The sequence below is a fragment of the Ailuropoda melanoleuca genome, chromosome 10 (genome assembly GCF_002007445.2).
Source record: "Ailuropoda melanoleuca isolate Jingjing chromosome 10, ASM200744v2, whole genome shotgun sequence".
Classification (NCBI taxonomy): domain Eukaryota; kingdom Metazoa; phylum Chordata; class Mammalia; order Carnivora; family Ursidae; genus Ailuropoda; species Ailuropoda melanoleuca.
Genome location: NC_048227.1, coordinates 11,577,603 through 11,586,605, shown reverse-complemented (window position 1 = coordinate 11,586,605; position 9,003 = coordinate 11,577,603).

Here is a 9,003-nt window from a genome sequence, read left to right as displayed (position 1 = left end):
CCCATCTGGCAACCACCAGTTTGTTCTCTGTATTTGAGAGTCTGGTTTTTTTTTGTTTGTTCGTCTCTCTTTTTTTTCTTTGTTTCCCTTCTTAAATTGAATTTATTATTTTTTTAAAAATTTATGTTATGTTAGTCACCATACCGTACATCCTTAGTTATTGATGCAGTGTTCCATGATTCATTGTTTGCGTATAACCCCCAGTGCTCCGTGCAATACATGCCCTCCTTAATACCCATCACCCGGCTAGCACATCCTTCCATCCCCCTCCCCTCTAAAACCCTCAGTTTGTTTCCCCGGAGTCCATAGTCTCTCATGGTTTGTCTCCCCCTCTGTTTTCCCCCTCTTCATTTCCCCCTTCCTTCTCCTAATGTCCTCCCTGCTATTCCTTTACATACTTTCCATTGCAGCGAGACTAGTGTGCTTCCCTCCCACTGACGTTGGCTTTGGCCAATGGAAAATGGAACACGTCTGGCACCTGTGGATCCTCGGCTGAGCTCTCAGGAGGTCTTGTGTGTTTCTGCTTGTCCTTTGCACTCCTGAAGCCGGCCAGGAAAAGACCATGCCCCGGGTAGCTGCTTGTCCAAAGAGAGGTAGAGACACATGGAGCTGACCTGAACCCCAAGCTACACTGATCTACCTCCTGGATTATTCCCGAAACTTGACAGATTTGGGAGCTAGAGAAAGAAATGGTTGCTGCTGTAAGACAATGTGTTTTAGGGAAGTGACTTGCATAGCCTTATTGAAGCAAGAGCTGATTAACATATTATTTTTTTATGGGGCAAAGCAAGTCATCTGGGGAAAGGCGCAGGGCAAAGGGGAATGAGAAAGGTTTCCAGGTTACCCGGGGAGGGGAGGATGCTATTATTTGTCTATCACAGCTCTTGAAGGACCTTGTAGAAAGAATTTCTCTGAACTTCCCAGACTGATCACTGTGCCAGACAGGCCATTATGCTAAAAAATTTTTTAAGTCAGGAACTCAGGGGTGACCCATACAGAGCTAAAAGGGCAGAACTGAAAGCAGTAAGAGAATGACCTTTACATCAGGTAAAATTGATGGCCTGATTCCACAGCCCCGAAGGCTTGTATAGCTCAGCAACTGAGAGCAAGCTTCATTCTGGTTCACTTCGAAGAAATTCATTCATGGTAAGAGTGAGGGGCCCTCACTCTGCCCAGGTGCAGGATGGAGCTCAGAACATTTGAAACAAATACAGGCATAATCCATTTCAGTGATGATAGAAATTTCCAGAGGAATAACAATATTCAAATTAGTGTTATTATCATTATTTGGATTACTTAGCATCACTTAAAGCCACACATGATGCTTTAAACCATTGTAGTGGTATTCGTTCTTGGGTAGACAGACAGAATTTTTTTTTTTTTTAAATGGGAACACTTGAAAAACCACTTGATGCCAGTAATGTGATTCCAGAGGGCTTTGAAGAGTTTGGACTGAGCTTAGGAAAATGATAATTATCTGTTACTGAGAAAAAGCAGGTAGGTCACGGCAGTGAGAGCAATTTAATTTTAGTCCGTGTATTTCAATGTGAATTTAACCCTCCTATGCAATTAGCTAAAATAACTGAAATAGCAGAGTGTACAAAGGCCATACCCGTGTACACTAACTAATGATTCAAATTAAGCAGAATTTATAAACCTGTTGGCAGTTACTTGTTTGACCTGACTTCTCTTTCCGTGATGACAAGCCCTTCTATTGAAATGGACCACCCAGTCCAGAGTACTGCCAGCCTTTGCCAAGTCCAAAGGTACTTAGCTTCTAACCAAAGCCTGGCTCTTATGGTGCTGTTCAAGGAGAATTCACCTGGAATTGTTGGCTGTATTTTCATGTGTGCCTGTCTTATCTTCCAAGAATCTTTGAAGGCAAGCCCCGAGTCTCGAACCACTCTATTTTCCTCTCTGCGTCATTGTGCTAAGCTTGGCATCATATCTTGAACACTGGAGTTGTATAAGTATATTTTTATCATATGGGAGACCCATTTGGTTGGCCAACCCAGGCTTCATTCATGATACCTTTCTGTCCAGCCATCTTTAATCTAGGCATATGGGACACAATTCTGGTCAATGATTTGTAAACGGAAGCCACTGGGCGGGGCTTGGGAAGTAGCTTTTAAAAATTGGCATTCCATGTAAGCTTTTTTAACCCCTTTCCCTTCCTCTTGCCTGGCATGCACATGTGAGGCTTAGAAGGGCAACAGCTATTTTGTGACCATGGGGTGACAAGCAGGCAGATGAAGATCTGTCTACACATTGAAGATGGCAGAGAAAAATGCTGTGGAGAGCCTGCATTTGGGGGTGTGTTGGACATGGCTTGCCTTGGTTTGCAAGAGCCGACTGGTAAATTTTCAGGAATTTTGCAAACCTGTTGTTCAAGCACAGATATTATTAAAAATTGCCGTATACACTTCCAATAACATAAATTACATTAGAACAAAGATAATGCCCCCAACTCGTAATTTCCTAATTCTGCTATTACGCTTTACTCCTGTTCTTGAGATTACTTACATCCGTTAAAGGTATGGTGGAAATACTTTATAATGGCATGCTTCTATGTATTTCTTTGTAACTCTGCATTTAGTTATGTTGCGGTTGGTAGCTGAACACCAAACATGGTAGAAGTAGGTACTCCATGGAAATTGACAAACAGGCAAATCAGGTGGAGCTGCGGAATGGTTATTACTTAAGAGCACACCATTGCTGGGTTCCTGAAGCATCACTGAGTTACCGTGTCAGTTTAGACTGCCTCCCCTCTCCTAGATTTCTGGTTAGATGACCCAAATAAGCTCCAATGTTTTTGAACCAATGAGTCAAGGTTTTTTGCTTTTGTTTTTGGTGTTTGCAGCGAAAACCCATTCTAACTTACAAAACTATTAGGTCATTTAGCGCACTCTAGCAAATGCAGGTGGAGAATAGTCAATGTAATACCGTGGATGTGTAGCAGAGAAAAGAAATCCTACTTGGAACTTAAGTCAGGCAATTGGAATTTTCAGAAGAAAACCTTGGCAGCCCATAGTGTTTGAGACATTGCATAAACATCTGATCCTTGACTCAATAACCCTCAGCACTTGGTGTCAGCATATAAATGTTGGGTTGGAAAAGTAGATAAATTGATTTTCCATTTCTCTCATTCTAGTGTCTTCCTTTTCCTTGATGCTATTGCAATGGATCCCATTACTAGTGCAACAGTCCATAATGTAAACATGTTATTTCTCTGGTTAAAGAACGGTTCCTTTCAAAATTATGTAATGTGAAAAACTGTCTCTGAATTATGGCTGTAAAAATAATAATTCACTCTTTTCTTCAAAGCTATCAAAAAATTCACAAGCTCTATAAACTATAAAATCTCTAAATGTAAGCCATGGTGATATATTTTTTCTATTTTATTTGTTAAACTAGACCTGGTAGGTAAGAAGAGGCCAGTATTGGTACGCCTGTTTTACAGCTGGGATGTTAAGGCTCAGAGGGTACAAGTCATCTGCTCAAGGTGAAAAAGTAGAAAGCGGGACTAGATTGCCCTTGTTACCTTTTTTTTCTTTCCAGAATCACATCTCTGTATCCCAGTAAAAATATTGAGTTTGAATGCATGAAAATCATCTTTCTGGTAGTTCAACAGGATGGGTGGATTTTTAATTTTTTTGGCATGACTCTTGAGGCTGTTAAGAAGAACCAGAGATCAAGTATTCAGGTCTTTGAATGCAAAATAAAATATGGCAAATGGAACCAGATTTTTAAATGGTGGACTCTTGGTGGAGAAAAATACATTTTGGCAATAAGTTGAGCAGGCTGCTTGTCCCCTCCTCCTCCCGTAGAGTTTCCCTTTAGCTCCTTACCTTCTATTTATTCATCTTTTATGGAATGAATATTTACTAGCACTCACCAAGAGCCAGGTAGTCTTAGAGGTTCTGGAAAACACAGTGGTGGGGCATGGGTGTGGTGGAAAGAGGACATGAAAAGCATGGAGTAAGGTGATGTGTTACATCGTGGCTGTAGTTGGAGCTGGGTAATTTATTTATTTATTTATTTATTTGAGAGAGAGAGAGAGAATGTGCATGAGTGCGCAAGTGCAAGCCGGGAGAGGGGCAAAGCAAGAGGGAGAGAGAGAATCTTAAGCTGACTCCGTGCCCAGTGCACGGGGATGGGTAATTTAATTGGGTCCTTAGAGGTGGTTAGGAGGGGACATCTTTGTGGGGTCCTGAGGAACAGCTGGCAGTCCTGCGAAGGTTGGGATTTGAGTGTATGGGCAGAAGGGATAGCAAGTGCTCAGCCTCTGAGTAAGTTGGTATGTCCATACAAGAGAAAGAAAGCCAGCGTGTCTGAGTCATAGCCATAGAACAAGTTAGTGATAGGGAATGGAGTTGGAAGGTTATTCAGGACTAGTTCATGCGTAACTTTTAGGCCACGAGGAGAGTTTTGTGTTTTATCCACTGTGTTTCAGTGGAAAAACCACGAAATGTGTTCAGGCAGGGGAGTGATAGGAACCAAGATGTGTCTTTAAAAGAACAGAGGTGTCAACGATATAATCAAAAGGATCACCTCTATGCAAGAAATATGGGTGGCTTGACTAAGAGTAGTGGAGAGGGAGGGACGTTTATGAATTTGAGACCTATTTTTGAGAGAGAGGCACAGAGGGTAGTGACAGATTTGATGCAGGGGAGAAGGAGTGTGAAGAACATGGATCAATTATGGAGGATGCCTTAGTATTCAGCTTGAACAACTGGGGCACCATTTATGGCGCTGAAGATATCAAGGGACAAAAAGATTTGGAGGGGAAAAATCAAGAGTTCTGTTTTAAGTGTGTTATATTAAGGAGCCCCAGTAGCTATCTCACTGGGATGAAGAGGTTTGAATTATTATTAGATAGTATTTGTAAATGCGATGGAGATAATCCATGGAAAGAGTACAGACAGAAGAGGATAGACTAGAACTTGGGGTATTTCAGTACATTATCCTCAGCCCTACTCAACCTTCTTCTCTGACTGACTTTCAAATGGCCCACTCACTATTCCTCCTCTTCCATCTGCTCCTGGTGGCCGTTCCCTACATTATCGCCATCAGCACCCCTCCCCAACTCTTCGCAATCCCATTATTCCTGCATGATCTCATTCAGTCACGTAGCTCTAACTGACCTCCACCGGTGACCCCGCCAGTCTATGAGCCTGTCCTTATCTCTCTTTCTCCCAATCTTAATTAAATCAAATCCATTCAATCCAAATCCATTCAAGTCAACAAGTATTTGTTGGACAACTTCTACGTACCAGGCACTGTGCTAGGCAGGTTGGGTGGTCATTGAGTAGCTGTACAGGATGGTATTACTTTGGTGAATTTAACCTCCTGCCTTGGGGGCTTGGAAGCTTGATTCTCTCAGCATATTAAGTGGGCCAATTTCTCAGGGTGCAAATTAACCCAGCTCACAAGAATCTCATGTATATAAATCAAAATGTCAATTCACTAATTTACAATGGGAAATACAATGTACAAGAGGAACAGACATTCACATTAGGCTGATCTGCACATTTTCTCCATCTAGGAAAACTGCACAGAAAGCCAAATCATCAGAAGGTTGCATGGATTATAAGAGATCAGAGCAAGGGGCCTTGGTGGTAGGTTTGAATGCTTAATGTCATCAGGCTCTGATAGTCCGATGCATCTCTGTCCACAGAGAAATCAAACAATTCATGTGTTCCCGTGGACTTGTGAGTATCACAGCAGAGCGCAATGATGGACTGCCAAAATGAATCTCTCTCATTTTCTCTTTTTCTATGTGTTCTGTGATCACATCCCTCTTCTTACTGACACGTTCCTTCTCTGGATAAGTTAATAAAGTCTGTGAACTCACCACCAGGTCCTGTTCTTAGGAACCATTCTATCTCAGTAAGAATAGTGCACCCATTTCAGATTTCTTCGTGTGTGGACGGTTTTGTGTAGCTATCAGAGAGCAGATTTATAGTCGTCATTTCAAACTCTGTCACCTCAAATTCCTAGAATAATTTTCTGACAGATAAAGAGCTCATGAAATGTGTGTTGAATGACTAAATGAGTGACTAGATCAACTTTTCCTTCTCTGTAGCTGAGATGATCAGATCAGAAAAGTAGATTTTATTTAACGTATTTAGTCGGCTTTCATAAAAACTGAATGGCGGACATAAGAGTTTTTGTAGCCCACTTCCTGAGACATGGGGGTCTATCAAATTGCATTGATTGGGGCGACTTTATGTCAAGATGGAACCCGGCAGGACACCTTCGTGGCTTCATTCCACATATGTACTCTTATTGGCTCCAGGAGCGGACATGTGACAGAGGCCTGGCCAATCAGAGCATCATATCATCCCAGACTGGCTCCGAGACGAGCAGGTGACTGAATCAGAGCTAATGATAGGAAACTTTTTCTAGAACTTGCTCTGAAGCTAAGAAGACTTTCGGAGAACTGTAAACCGCCATGTTGCCAGCAGGAGAAGAAAGCCAAACTGGCATGAAGATCATATAAGGAGGTGGAGACAAGTCAGACCTTAGCGACACGGTTTGAATCTCTGGATCCCACCGTGTCTGACACGTGCTTTTCCCTACCTTTTCAGCTGTGAGAGCCAGTACCCAGACTGCGCTTATGCACTTTGCCCTGTACTTTCTGTCACAACAAAAGAGTCCTAGCTGATAGTCTGCTTATGGAAACTAGGTGGTGAAAATAGGCAAAAGTCACATTTTGCAAATTTTGTGTGTAGGAAATGTACCAAAGTGTTAATGATTATCTTAGAATTGTGGGATTATAAGGTTCTTCTTTTCAAAAGATTTTATTTCCAATACTTTCTGGACTAGTTCAAGTTTTCCAAAAGCCCACATATTAATTTTAACAAAGGAAACAAAAGCCTCTAGAGTTTTCCTTCTTCTTCAGGGACACGGACAGAAGGCCATATGGCATCCTTCGATACTAACAATATCAACTAACATTTCACAGACTCTCCGGACACAGTCGAGCTCAAGTTGTGGGTTAACTTTGTGTTTAGTGAGAGAATAGAAAAGAAACCCCAGTGACTGAGTAGCTTAAAGACTAGCATTTAAATTCTTGACTTGGTCTCTGGTAAAAAAGCCCAAAGACAGTCAAAAGGCTGGTCAAAGGGCCAATGACAGGATTTACCGCTAATCCCAAAAAAGGAGCTAAAATGGCTGCTAACTGCAGTGCGGTGGGGAGGCTCTCCGTGAAGGTGTTGGGAAGTCTGACAGGAGGAAAACAGAAGGACCTCCATTAAACCATCCTGCACATTCCAAAAGTCCCATATGTCTTTTGTGGTTAGCTTTGAGGAGAGAGGGGAGGGGAGGGGGACAGGAAGGAAGCACAGAAGACCCCTCCAGAGACATGACTGGTGCTTAAATCACCATCTCCTCCTTCATCCTGCCATGTCCATTGAAGACTTCATGGTCCCTAGTAGGCAATGAAGTGAGTTAAGAGTCTGAGTTTTTATTTTTTTATTTTATTTTATTTTTTTAAAAGATTTTATTTATTTATTCTACAGAGATAGAGACAGCCAGCGAAAGAGGGAACACAAGCAGGGGGAGTGGGAGAGGAAGAAGCAGGCTCATAGCAGAGGAGCCTGATGTGGGGCTCGATCCCAGAACACCAGGATCACACCCTGAGCCGAAGGCAGATGCTTAATCGCTGTGCCACCCAGGCGCCCCTAGAGTCTGAGTTTTTAAAAGGGACTTCACAACTTTACAGCAGGGACTATGATAACATTTATAGGTCTCCATCAAAAGGAAGTTAAATAAATCTCCTGCCTGGGGACACAAAATAGTTACCTGCCACCTTGATGTGGTTGGGAGGGAACTGTCTGCTCCTGAGACCCTTCCCCTGCTGGGTACGCTCACACAGGCTGAGGCCGCCGGGATGGAATATTCTCATCCTTCAAGGGTCAGCGTTCCCTACACTTCTCTTGCCCACTAGAACGAATTGCCTCTCACCCCCTAGTTTAAGCACTTTTCTAGTTATCAGGAAGCAGCAAGACTTGGGCTTATTGTAATTTCACGTTTGTGAGCCTGTTGTCCCCCATTTCCTCAAGGACAGATTTTATCTTATGATTCTTTTGAATCTCCTCCCTCTTCCCCTGACCCCTGTCACCTTAATAAATGTGCATTTGATGTCGAATTTTCACAGCTGGCTCTTTTCAAGCTATCTTCCAACTAAAAAAAGGGGTTGGCGGAGTGCCTCCCCACCTGCAGAGAAGCAGGGAGAGTGAACTTCTCCAGGCTAGGAGCTCAGGAGGGGTCCTTGGCCCACGACTCTAGGAGCACTGGGATCTTATGCTGCCCAGCCTTGCTGATGTGGACTCCCATGGACATTAGCCCCCTTACCTTTGGACTCACTGTTACCTGTGGTCAACTGCTCTGGGGGAGCAGATGATTCTCCTTCGGACTTATCATCAGAAGGACAGGAGTAGCCAAAGGCTATGTCATGATGCCTACGTCATTCCCCTCCCTTCATCTCATCGTGTAGGCATTTTATCAATTCACATCATCACAAGAAGAGCAAGTGCAGTACAATCAGATATACTGAGAGAGAGGGAGAGACCACGTTGATGGAGCTTTTATTATAGTGTATTGCTATAATTATTCTGTTTTATTATTAGTTACTCTTGTTAATCTCTTACTATGGCTAATTCATAAATTAAACTGTGTCCTAGATACGTATATATAGGGTTTGGTGTTACCACGGTTTGGGGCACCCACTGGGGGTCTTGGAACATATCCCCCGTGGGTAAGGAGACTTAAGTACTGACTTTCTTTACAGGTTGTTCCTAAATTAGAACGCACAATAGGAACACAAAGACCCAAAGACTCCTACTTCGGGGTTGCTGGAAGGCACCACTTGGAGAGGGGATTGGTTAATGAAATAATTCAAGCCTTTGGAGTCAGATAGCCATAGCCTTGACTTTTTCTTTTTTTTTTTTTTTTAAGATTTTTTAATTTATTTATTCGACAGAGAGAGAGACAGCCAGC